Below are 20,601 nucleotides of genomic sequence, written 5' to 3'. Positions count from 1 at the left end.
GCTCGCTCCCTCACACACGCGCGGAGGGAGGCGAAGCCCGCAGCAGCCACTTCCCAACTTTCCAAACTTCCCAGCGCAACTTTTTCCTCTCCTCCCCTGCCCGCGCCTCCTCCTCCCCTATCCCTCCCCCTTTCCCTCGCCTGCTCCCCGCCGGGAGGTAGCTTCCGCACGCGGCCGCCAGAGGGCGCCCGGGCCGAGGCCCCGCTCCACCGTCCACGGTGGGCTCTGAGATGCAGGCCGACTAGGTACAGGGATGGTTTGAGGACTGGCCTCTCCGGAGGCATCTGATGCGAAGATCCTGGCGGGAGTGAACAGCAGGAGGCTCAGGATGGGCAGACACTCCCAGACTGGCTGGTAAGGCAGCATTCAAAAAGAATCAGGGAAGCTGGTATGTACAACTTTGTGTTCCACCACTTTTCTGACTAATTTGCATGCACTGAGTGGGTGCTATGCAAACACTAACTGAATTAAAATAGCAAAATAATCTTCCTCAAAATTCCTTGGAACTTTCAATTAAACAATCCTGCCCCATCAGTTTCTTTGGACCCACATGGGATCCCTGTGAGGGGCCTGGGAGGTAAGAATTGAAAGTGCCCTTAAAACCCGCCCCCTTCTGCCCAAGCCTCTGGGCATTTCCAGCAAATGGGGAAACTGAGTCACAGTCACCACTGGTTAGTTCTGTTAAATGAGAGTTGCCTGACTCTTCTTGTCCTGACAACCGAGACTGAAGTATGAATTAGGTAGAATTGTCAGAAGCCCACAGGTTTGAGAGGGAGACAGACAGGGACAGACACACAGATGATTAAACTATAAATGATGAGTGCCGGGAGAGACAGAAGCACAAGTAAATGCAAACAGAGAGGGCTCCTAACACAGTCCAGAGGCTCGGGGAAGACTTCTGGGAGTGGTCTTGAAGGATAAGTCACAGGTAGTAGCTGAGTGAAGGTACACAAATTCTTCCAGTGAAAGGCCTGGAGGTGGAGAGCACAGGTACCTGCGGAGGTCTGCAAGCAGAGCAACCTCTGGGGAGATCGTCAGGGGTCTCCTGACTCCCAGCCCAGTGCTCTCTCAATACCCGATTCAGGCCTTTGGGCACAAGATTGAGTAACTGGAGAATGGCGCTCTAGGAAGTTAGGAGAGGAAGACCAGCTGGGATAGAGGGACAAAAAGACTTACAGGGCACAAGATCTGGGCCTCTGGCAGGAACCCAGGGGGGACAGCAGAGACCGGCAGTTTGAACCACATGAGTTTGCATTTATTAATAAATTAATAAATCCAGAAATGAATAAATGTTGACAATTTCATGTAGTTTAACCAGCTAGGTATCCAGAGCAACTTCAGTCTCTTAGCCACGCACACATCTGGTGACAGACGCAGAGCAGGCCCGAGTGCCCAGATAGTATGGAGAACAGTGTGGCTCCGTGTTTCCCACACACAGAGCTCTGAGAACTGCAGCTGTGACCAAAGAGCCTGTTAGAGCCTCCACCCACCAGGCCCCAAAACTCCCTACAGGACCAGCTCTGCGTGGGGGGGATGAGGTGGAACAGTTGGGAAGTGGGAGAACTGAACTCCACTGAGAGAGAGTGTGATGGTCTCCATGGGGAACTTGGACACATAGGGCAGGTAGACAGAAAAGGACCTGACCACGTTAAAAATTGATCCATATCATTAAAGTGATGGCACATGTGAATATGTGTGTGATTTTTAAAATGTTCCGGGGCTTTTCCCCTAAAATTATACAAGTTTCGTTGGCTAAATGTCATGTGTTTCAACTATATCTCCTCTTTGCCCTATCCTATGGCTGTGTGACAGAATAATTAACCTCTCTGCATCTCTCTCCACCCAGCTTCCTGTCAGTATTCTCCGAGGCAGTGTGTGCAATAACGCTTTAGGATTTCCACTGGTATTGTTACTGAAATTGTTCATGAGATGCAAGAACCGACAGGTTTCTCTTCTAGGGACTTACTCAAGAGAATTGAAAATAACACACAAAAACTGCACGGATATTGATAGTAGCATTATTCAAAATAGCTAAAGGGAGAAACAACCCAGTGTCCATCAACTGATGGATACACAAAATGTGGCCCTTTCATGTGATAGAATATTATTTGACCATGAAAAGGAATAACGTACTGATAGAATATGGATCAATGTCAAAAATTATGCTAAATATAAGAAGCCAGTCACAAAAGGACATTTATATGAAATGTCCAGAATTGGCAAATAGATGGAGGCAGAGAGTAGATTAGTGGTTCCTTAGGGGTAGGAGGAAAGGGGAGATCGGGGGACTGTAGCTAAAGGGTACTGCATCTCTTTGGGGAGTAAAGAAATACTCTAAACTTGATTGCCATAATGGTTGCACAACTCTGTGAATATATTAAAACCATTACATTGTACACTGTAAAAGGGTATGTGAATTATATTTCCATAAAGCTGTTACTAACAACGAACAAACAAGTTTGGAGCCCAGAAGAGAGTGCTCCCAAGGACAAGGGTCTAGTGTTTTCAAACAATTTTTTCTCCCGCCTGGTTCATGAGAAAAGCACTGGATGGTCCGGAAGTCCTCGAGATTGATCATGCTTCTGCGAATGTCTCACTGAGCAGCCTTGGGGGGCTCTGTTGTCCTGGGCTTCACCTTCCTTATCATCAGTATGAACAAACTCACAGAGCAGTTAACCTTTAAGCATCTTCCATACCCAACTCTGGAGTTCAGAGTTCCCTGGCCACCGCCTGCCCAGTAGCCTCTAGGCAGGATGGGAAGGGCACAGGGCTCAGAAGGCAGGCAGTGGACTCAGATGCCTGCCTCCTCTCCCTGGGCACATCTGGCCCACTTTCCTTTTATTGCACTTTAATTAAGTTGTTCAATCAGATGGGTACCAGGAATCCGTAGGCTGGAACAGCTCAGGCAGGAGCAGAGCCTTGTAGCGGAACTAAACCAACAAAGTCTGCCTCCTGAGCAGATCCAGGAGCCCTGGGTCCCACCTCAGAGCGCCTCTGGGGGAGGGCGATGAGGGGCTTTCCTATTCAAATGGACCTGGCCTGGTCTGACTTCCAGCTCCAACTCTTACCTCCCCCCACCCCGCCCCCCGTTAACGGTGCCTGACTCCCACTCACCCCAGGCTCTGTCTTCGCTACTCCAGCTTTAATGGTTGGGTTAATCCTATACCGCCCCCCGTTAACGGTGCCTGACTCCCACTCACCCCAGGCTCTGTCTTCGCTACTCCAGCTTTAATGGTTGGAAGTTAATCCTAGATTGAAGGACAGGATTGCCTTGGAGAGTAGGGGGAGGTAGAGTCCAGGAGCAGGCAGAGGTCAGCAGTCTTAAGAGAGTTTAGAGTGATGGGAAGAACTGAAACCATTCAGAAATGGGCAATCCCTTACAGGAGTGGGGAAATGGAGGCATGATCATAGAAGCACAATCAAGTATTAGAGTTGCTGTACAAGATGAGTCATTAAAATAAAAAAGCCTACTATAGCCCAGCCCAGCGAGGGAATGGAGAACACAGAGGAATCAACCGCAGATTTTGTCCTCAGGGTGTTTGCAACCCAGTGAGGGAGACAGAGATGCAAACAAATAGGGTGCTTTGGGGAGGATTGGGGATGAGGGGCAGAGCAATCTTAGAAGAGAAGAAAGTCAAGTTTAGGAGAGAAGAGATCAGCAAAGATCTTTGCGAAAAAGGTGATGTTTGAGTTGGGCCAGTATTTGGAGAGGGAGAATGAGGAAAGGAAGGTCATCTCAGACAGTGGGAACAGTATATATAAAGGCATGGAAGTGTACGTGTTTGGCACATTTGGGAAATTATAAACGATGGGGAGAGCTAGAATTCCAGGGCTATTGGGGAAGTTCAGAAATGAGTTGGCACCAGGAAGGGCCTTGCATGATCTTGGAAAGAGCTTCATCTGATGTTAACATCAGAGGATAGCATCTTAGCTGCTCTGCATAAATGGCCAGTATCGCTTGCGGGTGGCTACAAGTCAGAATCCAGACGAAGTGTGTTCACATCCTGTGCGTAGCCATCGGTGACATAACAGCAATGGTGTACATTCTGTTAACTCACAAATACTTATTGGTCCCCACATGCATTGTCATGTGTTAAGCGTGAAGGAATATAGTCCTAACCTCTGGCTACTTGCAACTTTTCTACAAAAAATTATCCAGGTGACTAGTTAAAATGCATTTCAGTGCCAGGTGAGTAACAGTATTGTAAAAGTCCAGGAGAGTCAGTGAACGTTGGAGTACAAAGTGGGGAACGATTGTTGTTGGAGTGTCAGGACATTGAGGAGGAGTGGGGTTTGAATTAGGTCCTGAAGGAAAAGTAGGACTTAACAAGTGGGAAAGAAACTTGCTTGCATCCCAGGTAAGGAGGATGATGAATGGGAAGGGACAGAGGTGGGACAGGGACTAGAACTTTCTGGCTAGAGAAGAGGGGTGATTTTGAGAGAGAGCTGGAGTGGAGGCTGGGGAGGGGGTCATGGTTAGGGCCTTGGCAAGTGAAGGAGCTGGGGGTACTGAAGACCAATTATGTGCCAGACCCTTTATCTAAAGTCTAAAGCAGTGGTTCTCAACCTTCCTAATGCCGCGACCCTTTAATACAGTTCCTCATGTTGTGGTGACCCCCAATTTCATTGTTACAAATTGAACATAATTAAAGCATAGTGATTAATCACAAAAACAATATGTAATTATGTATGTGTTTTCCGATGGTCTTAGGTGACCCCTGTGAAAGGATCGTTTGACCCCCAAAGGGGTTGCGACCCACAGGTTGAGAACCGCTGCTCTAAAGGATCTCAGCAACACTGTGAGGCTGATGTTTTTACCCCCATTTTAAAGATGAGGAAACTGAGCCTTAGAGGGGACACATGATATATTCAAGCTACACAGCTGATACTTAGAAGGCTTAGACAGTTGAGATCTTGCTACTAAACTACTTGCTTCCTTTAAGACACCACTAGCAGAGCCCTACAGGTTGAATGGGTCAGACTAGGTGTGGCTGGTGAATACACACACGCACACACGCACACACAATCACTGGGGGACACATTTACACAGCGTATGGCACATCCTGGGCTGTTTCTCCTAATCTAATTAGGACAGTGGGATGATTGTCATTTAGGAGACTTTTGCCTTTCGCTGTAGGCCAAGCTGTGCGAGACTCCATTCCTCTACATAGGATCCAAGAGACGTATGGAAAGGGAAAAAAGAAATGTGATGCTTGAAACAAAATACCCCATGGAGCTGACCACTAAATAGCACTTAGACCCCAAGTATACACACAGCTGCTTTCTGTAATGAAGGCTGTGGACCATGTTCCTGGATATAAAATAACAAACCACATATAACGTTTTACATTGCTGTGTAATTAGCACGCATCTGTGAGTGTGCGAGCCGACCAGGGTGAATGAAGGGGGGCTGGGGCCTCGAGCACAGCGAGCTGTGGAGAAAAGAGCTTGTGCTGTAGGGCCAGAAAGATGGGACTTTGCATCGTTGTTCCCCACTTTGCACCCCTATGACCTTGGGCAAGTTGTTTAAGCTCTGTGAACTTCCAAATTCATATCTGTCCCAGGAGTAAAAGTCCATGCCTTCCAGCAAGAAGTCCAGCAAAGCCAGACACATAGGCCACCAGGAAGAAAAATCTAAGAGATCCATTTGCCCTCCCTGCCCCCACAGGGGCACTTGGCAATATCCAAAGACATGTTTGATTATCAAAACTGGGAAGGTGCTACTGGCCTCTAGTGAGTAGAGGCCGGGATACTGTTAAACATCCTACATGCAAAGGATAGTTTCTACAATTCTCCAACCCAAAATACCAACCGTACTGAGATTGAGAAATCCTTTCTTGCAGAGTTGCTTCTTCCCAGGATATAATCATTACTGACTTTCATCGAACATTTATTGTGTGTCCGGCACTGTTTGATCACTTCAGTCAAATGTGTTAACTCCCTGGATGAAGGAGGTACTATTATTAGCCTCATCTTATACATGAGGAAACTGAGGCCCAAAACCTTGTCCAAAGTCACACAGCCATTAGTGATGGAGCCAGGGTCTGAACCCAGGCAGTGTGGCTGGAGAGCCTGCCACCTGCTAGGCAAGCTCATGCTTAGCAAATGCCTCTTCAGTGTGTGGCACGTTGTAGCGGCGGTGACTTCTGTACAGAGGGGGAGAGGAGTCATTCATGCATGCAGGCATGCAAGGCGTATGTAGCGAGAGTCTAATCAATGCTTGGTGCTAAAGAATTGGTGAACAAGATATGTAGGGTCTTTGCTCACATAGACCTTATTTTCTAGTTAATGAAGAAACATAACAAAGAAGTAACCAATACCAATGAAGATTCTGGAAGTGATAATGAGTATCTGGTGGATGATGAGGGGTCTGCAGGGGGGGAGCACTCCCAGCAGGGGGGCCAGCCTGGGCAAAGACCTTGATGTCAGAAACAGAAGTCCAGCAAAGCCAGGTACATTGGACACCAGGAAGAAAAAGCTAAAGGATCAAACAGGGAGATGAGAGGGAAAGTAAGACTTTCTAGGTCGAAGTAAGTAAGGAGTCAGAATTCCAGCTTTACTGAGAAGCTATAGGAAGATTTTAAAGAAGAATAACATAACCTGATTTGAATTTTAAAAACATGGTTCAGACACTGGAGTGGAGGTTGATGTGGTGACAAGTGAGGAATTCAGGGGGTCCAGTAAGGGCACGAGGGCGGTAGTGGAGGTGAGCAATCAGAGGCAAGACAGATGACATGATTTGTCCAGGATCTTACAGCCACGAAGCTCTTTCTGACCCTAGATCAGTGATGGCGAACCTATGACACGCGTGTCAGAGGTGACACGCGAACTCATTTTTTGGTTGATTTTTCTTTGTTAAATGGCATTTAAATATATAAAATAAATATCAAAAATATAAGTCTTTGTTTTACTATGGTTGCAAATATCAAAAAATTTCTATATGTGACACGGCACCAGAGTTAAGTTAGGGTTTTTTAAAATGCTGACACGCCGAGCTCAAAAGGTTCGCCATCACTGCCCTAGATCATGCTCTTTCACTGACCACACTGCCTCGATACAGAACCATGGCCTTGGGATCCAGTCAGCCTCAAACTTTCGCCTCTGAGCTTTTTCGTCATCTCTCCAGAGTGTTTGGCAGTCCCATCTCTTTCTTCCCCCTCAGATCATCGGATCATGCCTGTGGTCTAGCCGCTTCAATGCTAACCGAATTCTAGATCTTTCTCCTCAAGACTTTGCAGACATGCTGCAGCTGGAGGGATCATCATTTCTAGCTGTCGCACAGAGCCTTAGCTCAGGACTAGGGACAGGAGTTTTTAAGAGTGAATTTGAAGGACTGTCATACATCCAGGGAAAAGACTGGTTAGATAGAAGCTTGAGGAAGGTAGAAACCGCCAGACTTTTTCATTTAACACTGTGCATAGACCATATTCATTGTAACTGTTACCACTAGCTGCTATGGCTAATTGATACCATTGGAGAACTCTGGGGTCAGGCATTTAGCAATGTGTGAGAGGTACGAGAGTTCCAGTTATGACCTCATCAACACTTGCTCTTGTCTATTCTTGTAATCATAGTCATTCCTTGGTACCTGCAGGCTATCAGTTCCAGGATCCCTGTAATTGTCAAAATTTGCCAATGCTCAAGTCCCTTATATGGAAATAGCATAGTATTTGCATATAACCTATGCACATCATCCCATATACGCATCCATTGGTTGCCTCTTGTATGTGCCTTGACTGGGGATTGAACCCACAACCTTGATGTATCAGGACGATGCTCTAACCAACTGAGCTACCCAGTCAGGGCCTCCCATGTACTTTAAATCATCTCTAGATTACTTATAACATCAAATACAATGTAAATGCTAAAAAAAATTATTGCCATGCTGTATTGTTTATGGAATGATGACAAGGAAAAATGTCGGTACATGTTCAGTACAGATGCAGCCAGCATAGGCCTAACAGCGGTTCTCAACCTGTGGGTCACGACCCCTGAAAATACATCCTGCATGTCAGATACTTACATTATGATTCATAACAGTAGCAAAATTACAGTTATGAAGTAGTAATGAAAATAATTTTATGGTTGGGGGTCACCACAACATGAGGAACTGTATTAAAGGGTCGAGGCATTAGGAAGGTTGAGAACCACTGGATAGTACATGTCAGCAGATATGTAACTTTTTTTCTCAAATATTTTCTGTCAGTAATTGTTGAATCTGTGGATGTGGAGCCCTCTGATAAGAGCTGACTTCAGTCATCTTTGTGGATGTGAAATGGTATCTCATTGGGGTTTTCATTTGCATTTCTCCAGTGACTAATGATGTTAAACATCTTTTCATGTGCTTATTTGACATTCCTATATCTTCTTTAGTGCAGACTTTGTTCAGATCTTTTGCTCATTTATACTGGGCTGTTTGGCTTTTTACTGGCTTGTGATAGTTCTTTAAATATTCTGTTTACAACTCTTTTGTCAAACATAGTTTTGCAAATACATGACTTGTATTTTCATTTTCTTAACAGTGTCTTGAAGAGCAAATGTTTTCATTTCAAAGAAATCCAATTTATCATTTTTCTTTTGTTTTAGAATGTGGGCTCTTTGTGTCTTATTTAAGCAATCTTGGCCTAACCATGGCCACTTAGATTTTCTCTCCTTTTTTTCTTCTAGAAGTGTTAAAGTATTAGGTTTAACATGTAGGCCAATAATCCACTTCTAGTGGAATTTTGTATGAGGTGTGAGGTAAGAATCAAGGGCTTCCTTTCTTTTTTGGAAATGGATATCCATTGTCCCAGCATCATTTATTGCAAAGATTGTGTATTGGATTGCCTTGGCACCTTTATTAAACATCTTTGGTAATTTATGTGTGGACCTATGTTTGGACCTACATTCTGTTGCATTGATATACACATCTATATTTACAGCAATACCATCCTGTCTTTATTGCGATAGCCTTATCATTAGTCATGAAACTGGCTTCAGGTCTTCCAATTTTGTTCTTTATTTTCAAAACTGGCTGCCTTGAATCATTTGCATTTTTATACAAATTTTGAATAAATTTGTCATTTTTTCACAAATCCTGCTGAGATTTTGATTAACATTGCAATGAATCTCCAAATCAATCAGGGAAGAATTTACATCTTAATAATATTGTCTTATGATCCATAATTATGGCTTATCTTTCTTTAGATTTTCCTTAATTACCCCTCACCCCCACCCCAGGCAATATTTTGAGGTTTTTCAGTGTATATAATTTATACATCTTTTGTAAAATTTACCCCATAAAGCATTTCATAATTTTTGATGCTTTTATAAATAGCATTCAACATTTTTCAATTTATGATTGTACTTGGCAAGTATGTAAAATACAATTAAATTTTGTATATTGTTACTTTCCACAACCGTGCACTTTTTGTATCTATTGAGATGACCATATGGATCTGTAATGATATCCCCTTTTTATTTCTTATTAGTAATTTAATGTGTGTTTTTGTTTGTATATGTTCTTGCAAATATGTATTGTGTTGTATGCATGTATTTTTAATTTATGTAAGTGATGCTGTATTATTTATCTGATTCTGCTCTTACTTTTTGCACCGAAGAGTGTGCTCTCACAATCAATTTATATCTCTTCTGACTGCTGCATAATATGCAATGGTGGTATCCCATTCATTTTACCTGCTCACTCTCTGAGGGATAATCTTCCAGGATGCCTCCAACTCCCTAACTCCGCAAATAATGGTACCATGAACATCCTTGTCCATATTTTCTTATAAATCTGGGCTCGCTTTTTGTGGAATGCATACCCAGTCACTCCAGAGCTGAATTATAAAATATGCACATACTTAATTTGGCTAAGTGATGGGGAATGTTCTCCAGATTGGCTCTGCCACCTCACAATCCTGCCAGCCGGAGGGGTATAGGGAATCCTATGTTCCTGCAAATACAGGGTAGAGCAAGGGTAGGTTTACAGTTGTGAGTACGCAAAACACAGAGGTCATTCCTGTATTATTATTATTAATTGTTGTACAATTTCTCTGATTACTAATGATGTTGAGCAACTCTCCATATATAGTTTGTCTTCTTTGGGTTTCCTCTTCTGAAAATTGCCTCTGTGTGTGTATCCTTTGCACACTTTCTTCTTGACTTTTCTCTTTTTCCTGTTGATGTGCAGGAGCTGCTTGTATCTTTGAGATGTCTGTCTGTGTCAGTTTAGACATTGTGAATGCCTTCTCTCCTGCCTTTTAGTTATTAATTTTCTCCATAGTGCCCGTCACTGAACAGATATCTTATTTTTATAATGGAATCAAATTCATTTTTTTCTCATATTGCTTGTATTTTTTTAAATCTTTGAAAATTTTTTTCCTGTTTTTAAATCAAAAAGGTATTCTTCTACATTTTATTAACTTCATATTTTTCATTCTTCTATTAACTTTCTTATTCTATTAACTTTATATTTTGTCTTTCACCTTCATCCTTTTAACCTACACAATATCACCTATGTGTGTGGTATTTAGTAATGAATTCCGTTTTTCTCTTCCACATGTGAGGAAGCTAATTTCTAAACACAATTTACTTAGCAATCTGTATGAACTGATCTATCAAGTTACTTCTATTGTATGCTAAGTTTATGTAAATATGATCTACCTACTTACCTACCTACCTGTGAGGGGCCTAGCAAAAAAAAACAGAATGCAAGCCCAAATGGAGTAACTGAGGAGAGCTCAATGAAGGGGTAGTAGGTTAAGGAAACCAACAAGAGTGGGTGGGGCACTCAGGTAGCAACTCTTATCCTTCGCTCTGATCCCGCACTCTCCAAATATTAAGGGGCAAGGGAAGGGAGTCACTATCACAACCCAGAGAAAGATTTGGCTGGTGCTCTGGTCTTTAGAAGAGGAATGCAGCCTGGACCAAGCTGCAACCTGCAGCGAGAGAGCTAGGACATAACTACCCGCTATCTTTCTTTCCTCTCCAACCTCCTTCCAGTGTCTCCGAATAGTCAAACTCAGCTGGGAATCACAGGGCAGGGGAGTGTGGTTAAGCAATGCAGGGGTGGGGGGTAGCCTCTTGGAACAAGAGTGGAGTAGAGAAAAGTGAAGAAAGGATCTGGAAGGGCAAACAGAGACTATCCAGCATAACATACGTGTGAATGTGCGTGTATGTGTCTCTGAGCTCTGTTCTATAACAATGGCGTACCAGTCCTTCTGTTCTTGCGCCAGTACTACAATGTGTTTATGACCGTGGTTTTGTAGCATGTCAGTATCTGGAAAGGTGACTTCTCTTCCTTTTTTTAATGTTGAAAGTTTTTAGGTTAAATGCATTTGTAATTCTCCATGTATATTTTAGAGTAAGGATATTGAGTTCTCAAAAAAAAATCAACTGGAATTTTGATTGGCCTTTTATTAAAAGTTTATATTGATTTCAGAGAAGGGACATGTTTTTAATATTAAGTCAGCCCATCCATGAGCAGGAATCTCTCTATACTTATTCAGATCATCTTGTATGTCCTCTACTGGCATTATATTCTTTTACATAGAGGTCTGTTGTATTCTTAGTTTAATTAATTCCTAGATACGTTCTATGTTGTGGCCACTATGAATGGTGCAGGCCCTATGTTCGCTGGTAGGAATACAGTAGTGAACATGGCATGGTCCCTGGTCTCACAGAGCTGACGCTGCAAAGACAGACATGTAAACAGACAAATCTGTGACCACACATTGTGGAGAGTGTGCTGAAGCAAAGGCCCAGCTTTCGCCCTGGCCCTCTGCCTTCCCCGTGTCATTTCCCAGTGCTGTCACTGCTCTTACAAAGATCCTGACCAGATGTCAGGAAGCCAGGATTTCCAATCCGAGATGTGATTCCATCTAGCCAGCTTGTTCATCTTAAGAGCAAAGGGTTGACTAGACAATGTTTTAGGACTCTTCCAGCACTACCCATCTCCTTCCCTCCCTCCTTCCTTCCCTCCTTCCTTCCTTCCTTCCTTCCTTCCTTCCTCATCTTGCAACCTGTTTTTTATGCCCCACACACTGAAAAACTAAAGCAGCAAGGAACTCATGCCTTTCGCAGACCTGTGGCGGCAATTATCTTTGACCCACCTGGGGTCTCTGAGATTGCACGCCGCTCTCACTGCAAGTTTTCTGCTGCTGAACCATTTGTGACAGCAGGCTGTTTTGATTCTCTTTTGATCTCTACAATACTGAGGCTTCTTCTGTGTCATTGTTTTTTCTCTTTCGCTTGCCAAGTGCTAACACTAGGCATAGCCTAAGGCTCCAACTTCTTCCTTCCTTCCTTCCTCCTTCCCTCCCTCCCTCCCTCCCTCCCTCCCTCCTTCTTTCTTTTCCTTCTTTACTTCTTTGTTCCATGATAGAGTGTGAAAGAAAGACCAGTATTTCCTGAGGAAGAGAAACTGCTCTGTCTAGTTTTGAGCGCTGTGGGGATAGGCCAGGTATCCACAGTAGAACATGCGGGTGTGACTCCTGGGAGAAGAATCCATGCTAGAGATAGACAGTTGCGAGATACATGCACAGTCACAGATGTGAATGAGACCTTAAAAAGAGTGTATAAAATAAGAAAAGAGGAGGATTAAGACTAGCACCTGAGGACTAGGCCACTTAAAGTAAAATTAGAGAAAGCAAAAGGTACTTCAGAGGAAACCCGCCATAGGTTAGTTATATAAGGCAAAGGTTTTTCACCTCCTGTGAAGGCACTTTGAAAGGAAGTTTAGTCAATGTTTCATAATTAATATTTTAGAATCCCTTTTTGTATCATCCTCACTCTGGGATAAAACTGATCAAATTGATGATTTTCTCTGATTCCAGGAGTATAGCACAGACTTTTAATGATTTTTGTTAACAAGGTATTGGAACAAGGCGCTTTATTATTTATTGCCTCAGATTCACCATCTATAAAATGGGTATAATAAAGTTTATTTGATGAGGCTATGATGAATGTGAAATTCAATTCTAGGAAAGTAAGACATTTCTATGGAATTAGGAAATCTTAGCATTATCAGTCTTTATAATAAATACCAAGGTTTACATTTGTTTTCTGTCTTTAACTATCCCCCCCCAACCCCCATCTAGTGACTAAATTTTTGTAAACTAGTGTTCATTCCATTCTCATATATCTCTTCATTCTGTCTCAACTCCTCTGGGTTCCCCACGCCAAGCAGTTGGGAGATCAGAAAGACACCATCTGCAGATGAATAAACAGACATGTATTCATTTGTAAGTTGATTGGATCAGGGTGTCTCCTGATGTCCCTGTTCTGAGTGTTCATACATTCCACCACCGTCACTTATCTAAGGTCACACACAGAGGCTCTGTGGCTGAGATGAATCACATATGAGCTGACCAGTTTTTCCCAGAATTCATGGGCTGCAACATATGTGAGTTTAGCCAAAGTGGACACCTGCCACCTACTCAGAACAGGACTAGCTTCTGGTGATCAACTTTTTACAGGGCCCACTTGGAGCCCTGTTCGAGGGTGAGGATCATGAATGGAGCTTCTATTGAGCACCGTCTGCATACTCAGCACTGGGGGTTGTGTGCATGTGGTGGATTAGAATAAATCAGGAGACCTGGGTCCTGGCTCCATGGAAGGAAAGAGGTCAGCAGGGGGTGATGACAGGTTTGGGACAGAAACTTAAAGCATTTCATAGAAAGCTCATTATTTATCGAGATCAGATTCGGACCTAACAACCCACAACTTCCCCCAAATGGATGAATTCTCTGCGTAAAGATCCAAAAATGCCTGGAGTCCCTCTGCGCTTATTGACTTCTGCTGGCTCCCATCTCGCTCCGAAGCGTGCTCATTTCTCTGGGAGTTGCAGGCTCTCATGTTCGCAGGGCTTGGCCAGGGCCGTGGCCTGTCCTCCTCCAAGTGGAGATGAGAAGCTGCAGATTGATCTGGGCTCCATGGCCATCTTCCCTGCATTCTTTATCCCCTGCTGGGTGTCCCAGAGACATTAATAGATGAAGAGGGAGTGTTTTCTTTTTTTTAAAAAGAGATGTTGAAGAAGCAGAATGAAGCACAAAGCCAAGCAGAGTCAGTCGTCCTACTGCCTGAAAGTTTATAGGAGCAAAAAATTTTATTGTGAGAAGGGCACCGTGCTGGTCAGTTTGCATGGCACTTCCGTTTTCCAGAAGGGACAACCAGGCCCCCAAATTTAAAGCACTTGTCCAAAGTCTTGTAGAATGTCAATGGCAGAATCGGGATTAAAATCCATGTGTTCTTTTCCCCAGTCTGAGCCTCTTAGGACAGCCTATGGAGGACAGAGACTGGCGCCTGCGGTCACCTCTTCAGGGCCAGCACATCACTCACTGGGTGTTCAGGCCAGTCCTCCCTTGCTTTCTAGAAAGAAGGACTACCATCAACATAAGAGAGATGATCTGAAGGAGCAACCAGGAGCTGTATCCGTTGGTACATCAGCTCTGCGGGCCAGCTCTAAGCTGCACACCCACCACTAAAGGCAGGGTCTACACTCCAGTGGGTGGTGAGTGGATACTGGTACTGTGGATGGAGCATGGACTGCAGAGTTGGACAGACCTAAATTCAGGACCCAATTCTATCAATTCTTAGTTGTACCATCTCACACAAGCTACTTTCTGAGCCTCAGTTTCTGAATTTGATGTTCACACCATCTCATGTGAAGAAGGAATATTAAAAAAACTAAGAATCAAAGAGGTAGCATGACTGCCTCTTTGTGATACCCATCCTAAGAGGGAGGGGTAGGTCATGGCGGATTGGCCATCATCACATGCCAGGTACTGCATATTCATCCCCATGCCAGCTCTGAGGGAGCTGCCATGCTTGTCTCATTTTATGGATGAGGAAACTGAGGCTTGAAGAGAGCGGGCACTGTTTTTGAGACCTCAAATGTTCTTCATGTGTCTCTGGAGGCAGGCAAGGAAACCCTCCCCACTTCATAGGGGAGAAGTGAGGCATAGAAAGCAAGATACAGTGGGGCCTTGACTTACGAGTGTCCCAACTAACGAGTTTTTTGAGATACCAGCTGTCTCTCGGCCGATTTTTTGCTTTGAGTTGACAGAGTAATTTGAGTTAACGAGCTCCTTAACATGCTCGGTCTCGGAACGAATTAAACTAGTAAGTCAAGGCCCCACTGTAAACAGTGTGCCCAGGGTCCCCAATAAGGAATTGGTGGAGGAGCTGGGTCTGCATCCAGGTCTCCTGGCTCCCAGCTCAGGGCTCTCTTACCGCCTACACTCGCTGGGCCCCGCCAAGCCCCATGGAGGGCATTCTGCCCTGGAGCGGTGCTCTCCCAGGCCTGCCTCACCCCCTTGCCCAGGAAGCACTGCCCTTATCCCCTGCCAGAAAAGCCTTGTTGCCCAACTCGTGGGAAGGAGCCAAGCCTGGCAGCCTTTGGTGGGCATCCAAGTGGAGCTGCTCTTTCCTGTGCCGAGCTTAGCACGCAGCATGGCTTCATCATCCAAGTATGTCCTGCCAGACAGCCCTCAGCTGCTGGCCGGCGGGGCACTTGGCGGCCGGAGAGAGCTTGGCGCTAATTGGGCCCAGCCGACATAAATCATGGTTCTTGTTAAGAGGAAGTCCAGCTGTTCTCTGGCAGGCGAGGGTGAGAGGTGGGGAAGGATGGCAGGGTAGGAACCTCCCACTAAAAGGGTTGGGTCCTGCAAGGGTCCAGTGACCTCAGCAAGTGTCTGATCTCTCTGGCCCTGTCCGTCCATCTGAAGACTGAAAAGCCTGCATCCAATGATCTCTGATAGTTTATGGCAAACTATAGAGCTTCCTGGTGTGTGTGTGTGTGTGTGTGTGTGTGTGTGTGTGTGTGTGTGGTACTGCTGTGTTACTTTCTGCTTAGAGCACCATCAGGGATAAATGTCTTTATATAGGCGATGCGGTGGGCTGAGTGTCTGTCGCCAGACTTGGGGAGGTAAGAGAAAGTCCTCCCCATGAACACATGATCTCCCAGAGCTATTTGGTGTCTAGAACCTTCATAGCAGAAGGTGTGGATTCCTTGCTCTGCTTGGGACAGAGCAAGGCCCTCCAGGAGGGGAGGCTGCCCAGCTAAGCTGGGTCGCTCATTGATATGATAGGGAGGTCAGAGGTTGCTTGTCAGCGTCTGTTCTAAGAACTTGAGCTACAATCAGTGGTCAGCTATGCTAAGGTGAACTTGGAAAACATTGGGTCAGTTTGAATTATAAATTATAACCACCTCACAACTTCTGACGTTGCCAAGCATGCATGTGCCTAAACACCCATGCATGGGCCCAGGGACCTCAGCACATGCTAGGACATGCATTCACATAGCATTTATGAAGCACTAGCTGTGTGCTGAGTCCTGTGCTGGGTACTAGAGAGATCAACCCATCTGACTCCCTGGTTGCCTTATTCAAAGTCATGGTCCATAGAGAAGGACACACAGTGAAAAAGTTAATGATAAGATAGTGTGATGCATCCTTTACCAGAGATCCTCTGGGTATAGAGGAGGAAGTTAGGGGCTCTGACCTGGGCAGGGCGTGAAGGGGGCAGACAGGCTTCTCAGAGAAAGTGGCATCAGCAGTGCCTTGGAGAATGAGCTGGAAGTCTTGAAGAGGATGGAGTAGAGAGGGGAGTATGAGCAAAGGCTGAACAGAAATACAACATGGACACAATGGTCAAAGGGCAGCAGAGTTCCCTGTAGTTTGAGGAATGATGGAAGGGGCAAGGGGCAGAATAAAGGCCAGAGTTGAGGCAGAGCATTGGGGGATTTTAGTTTGTTCCAGCGGTTTTTCACAGCAGGTCCCAACCCTGCCTGAGCATCAGAAACACCTGGAGAGATTTTATAAAGTGCAAATAGTCCCTACCCTTGAGATCCTGATTTGGCTGACCTCCTGGGAGCCAGGTATCTGCATTTTTAAACCAGCTCCCTGGATAAGTCAGAGGTAGCTAGCTAAAAGCCTAGTATTTCTTCAAAATGTACGATTCTGATAAATACAATAGAGACAAATAAACAGAATAAGGAGGCAGAGAGTATTGAGGGAAGAGGGTGGCATGATTTTAAATAGTGTGGTCAGGAAAGAGAAGATCTGAAGGAGTGAAGGAGGGAGCCATGAGGAAATCTGGAGAAAGACCCATTCTGGGTAGAGAGGACAGCAGGTACAAAGGCCCTGAGGCAGGGCTGACTGATGTCTTAAAAGAAGAACAAAGAGACCAGTGCTGCTGGAATATAAGAAATGAAGTCAAAGAGACAATAGGGCAGGTGGGTTATGTAGGGTTTATACCATGGCCTTTTTGAACCCACCACCCAGTGAGGAAACAGGCCTGGAGAAGGCACACTTTAGTAGCTACCTCTGCTCTCTGCTCCTCTTTGCACAGGGTCTGGACAAGGCTGTATGGCTGGGTGGTGTAGAGGACCATAGAGACGAGTGAACTGTAGGTTCTGTTTTCCCCAAGGATCCCATTCTGGAGGGACAGGCGCAGGCCCATGCTGTCCTTTCCAATCGAAGGCAGGCTGCAATCCACACTACGCCTCCAATTCCAACTACAACAGAAATAGCAAGCACCAACCTCCTGGAAAGAGGTCGGCACATGACTGAGCAGACTAACTGAGTAGCACCTTGAAGGGTGGGTAGAATTCCAGTAGGCACAGCAGGAAGCACTTGCCTGACAAAGCAGAGCAAGTGCAGGGCTGACATGAGGCTGAATGGATATCTGTGGTTTGGGGGAGGCAGCATGAGAGTGTGGGGTCAGCAAGGCCTGGGCTTCAAGTCTGGCTCAGCCTTGAAATTTGAGACCAATGGGGAGGCTCATGACTTTCCTTCTTTGAGTCTCTCTCTGGCCTCATTTTCCCCATCTTTTCCAGAGGGTAAATCTCTCTGAATGTGGGCTGTGAAAATCAATAAAGTAATGTGTGTGTATGTGTCTAACAGCCCAGGTTTGGTGTGACTATATGCTCAGGATGTGGGTTTCTTGTTGCCCCTGTTCATGGGTAGCACAGGCTACTTCTATCAGCTCCAGGAAGAGGAAGAAAGGCAGGCGGTAAGGGCAGGGAGCACAATTCAGGTTGTTTCCTTTCCACATACACCACCACTTGCTGGCTTGATGGAAGCCATTATGGGCAGAGTGCCACCCAGGAGTCCACCCTAATGATTTCACTGCCCATCCCACTGGCTATCTCTATATCTCAGCTACACTCTGCAGGTGGCATCGTCACTATCACCCCATTTCCTGGGTGAGGGCATGTGGAAGGGGCAGCAATGTCAGCGTCAGTAAAGGAGCCAGGGCTTCTGTGTGTTTTCCTCTCTACCCTGCTAGGCCTCCCTCACCACTTCCACTTCACACGCCTGTGCAGGTGCAGTCAGAGGCCAGGCTGAAATGCTCAAAAATCATAAAACAGGAGAATGAAGACAATGTCAGAGCCAGGGTCACCCCTGTGGGAATGTGAGAGCCCTGCCTCCCCCGAAAGCCAGCAGTACCTCTTTGGTCACATCCTTCAGAAGAGACCCAGAGCTCTGCCTCCGCCAGGGGCCCTGCCCCTTGAAAAGGCTCCTTTTTCTCATCTTCATTCTACTCGTTCTATCCATTACCCCTGAATGGAAATGGAAGCTTAATTTTTCTCACTTGAAGCCCTTAACACTCTGGGCTCTTGACAGGAAACACAGCTCAGCTTTAATTAGCCACAGCAAGCTCCCTGCAGGAGCTTCTAGCACAGCTGGGCACTTCAAAGATAAAGGCTTCTCCATTCTCTCTAATCACAGCTATTAATGAGCCAATTAAGGCTTTCTCTGGGGCCAGGCAAGCAGCTCTCTCAGTACCTCGGGCACCCTGCTCTGCCCGACTGCCTGCCAGGAAGCTTGGGAACGACTGGGGTTGGGAGCCCCAGCTCTGCAGCTCATCCGCTGTGAGTCCCAGCATGGAGCGCATGTCCTCTCTGAGCCACTGTCCACAGCAGGGGAGAGTAAGGCTGTTTCTCCTGAGGAGCAATTATCACAACAGGAGTAATTCCAGGTCAGTGGTTCTCAAACGCTAGCATGCTTCAGGATCAGCAGGAGGCCCTATTCAAATGCCTGACTGGGCTCCACCAAAGTTTCTGACTCCCTTGGTCTAGGAGGGGCGGCATGCAAAGTGTACATTTCTCACTTGTTCCCAGGTGATGCTGCTGCTGCTGGTCGGGGACCACATTTTGAGACCCACCCCTCCAGACAAGTGAAGACTTTGATTGCATTCCCATCTATAAGTCCTCCCCCAACCACCCCCTTATCACCTCTTTTCCTCACCTGTGTCTCACCTGACAGTTTCCAGGGGTCTCCCCTCGGGCCTACATGGACACAGCAGTATTAATCACTGTGCAGTGGCACAACAGTGTATACCACTCCAGTGTGCTTAGTCCTGGGCAGAATTTCTCCGGACCATGTCTTTACCTAATCTTTTTATTTTATTTTATTTTTTTAGAGAGAGGAAGGGAGAGGGAGAGATGGAAACAGCGATGAGAGAGAATCATCCATTGCGCGCCCCACACTCGGGATCGAGCCTTCAACCTGGGCACATGCCCTGACCGGAAATCGAACCGTGACCTCCAGGTTCATAGGTCAATGTTCAACCACTGAGCCACTCCAGCTGGGCTGTCTTTATTTAATCTTGATACTCAGATCCCAGGTTCTGATGTTGGTATCTTACTAGGTGTACCAGTTAATAATGGCAGATTTCGTAATCAAAGAAAACACGATAATTTCAAGAGAAACATCAAAAGTGCTTTATTCAAAGTAATGTCCATCGCTAGCTACACATTTCCCCCATCTTTCAGGTAATTTGTGGGTACCGTCCCAATAGAACTTTTCTTGTTTTGAGGCAAACCATTCAGAGACCCAATTTTCCACTTCTTTGTATGTTTTGAAGTGCTGCTTAGAGAGTGTGTGTGCCATCGATCAGAACAAGTGGTAATCTGAAGGAGCAAGGTCTGGTGAATACAGTGGGTGGGTTAATACTTCCCCAGCAAGATCTTTTAATGTGTCTTTAACTGGTTTTGAAGTGTGTGATGGTGCATTATCATAAAGCAAAATTACTCTGCCGTGTCTTTTAACCCATTCTGGTCGTTCCACGATCAAAGGGTGGTTCAAATTGCTTATTTGTTGTCGGTAGTGATCAGTATTAATGGTTTCACCTGGTTTTAGAAGCTCATAATACACCACACCTTCCTGATCCCACCAAACGCAGAGCATTGTCTTCTTTCCGAAGCGATTTGGCCTTGCAGTCAATGTTGATGATTGACCTGAATCAATCCATGATTTTGTGCATTTGGGATTCTCAAAATAAATCCATTTTTCATTGCCAGTCACAATTAGATGCAAAAAAGACTTTCTTTTGTGCCGTTGAAGCAACATTTTACTGAGACTTTTCAGTTTTCCATTTGTCTTTTGTTCAGTTGATGTGGCACCCATTTTCCTACCTTTAAAATATTTCCCATTGCTTAAAAAGGATAAGAAATTGTTTGCTAAACAACGTTTAATCTTTCTGCAAGTTGTTTTTGAGTTTGACACGCATCTTCTCAATAATGCTTGTAATTGTTAGTCTTCAAACTTTTTCAGTTGACTTGGACGTTCTTTGTCTTTCACATCAAAATCATCACTTTTAAAGCATTTAAACCAG

The 20,601-nt window shown here is 45.2% G+C and overlaps 1 long non-coding RNA gene across 1 annotated transcript in view; it reads left to right on the top strand.

The window, feature by feature from the left end:
- The first annotated feature begins 205 nt into the window (after positions 1-205).
- LOC102261040 overlaps positions 206-20,601 on the top strand; it is a 45,885-nt gene continuing 25,489 nt past the window's right edge. The window contains exon 1 of the long non-coding RNA XR_313201.2: positions 206-388. This is a non-coding gene — a long non-coding RNA (uncharacterized LOC102261040). The remainder of the gene's footprint in view (positions 389-20,601) is intronic.

The sequence above is a fragment of the Myotis brandtii genome, unplaced genomic scaffold (genome assembly GCF_000412655.1).
Source record: "Myotis brandtii unplaced genomic scaffold, ASM41265v1 scaffold1308, whole genome shotgun sequence".
Taxonomy (NCBI): Eukaryota; Metazoa; Chordata; class Mammalia; order Chiroptera; family Vespertilionidae; genus Myotis; species Myotis brandtii.
The sequence above is the reverse complement of the archived record's forward strand: the minus strand, read 5'-3'. Positions and strand labels throughout refer to the sequence as shown.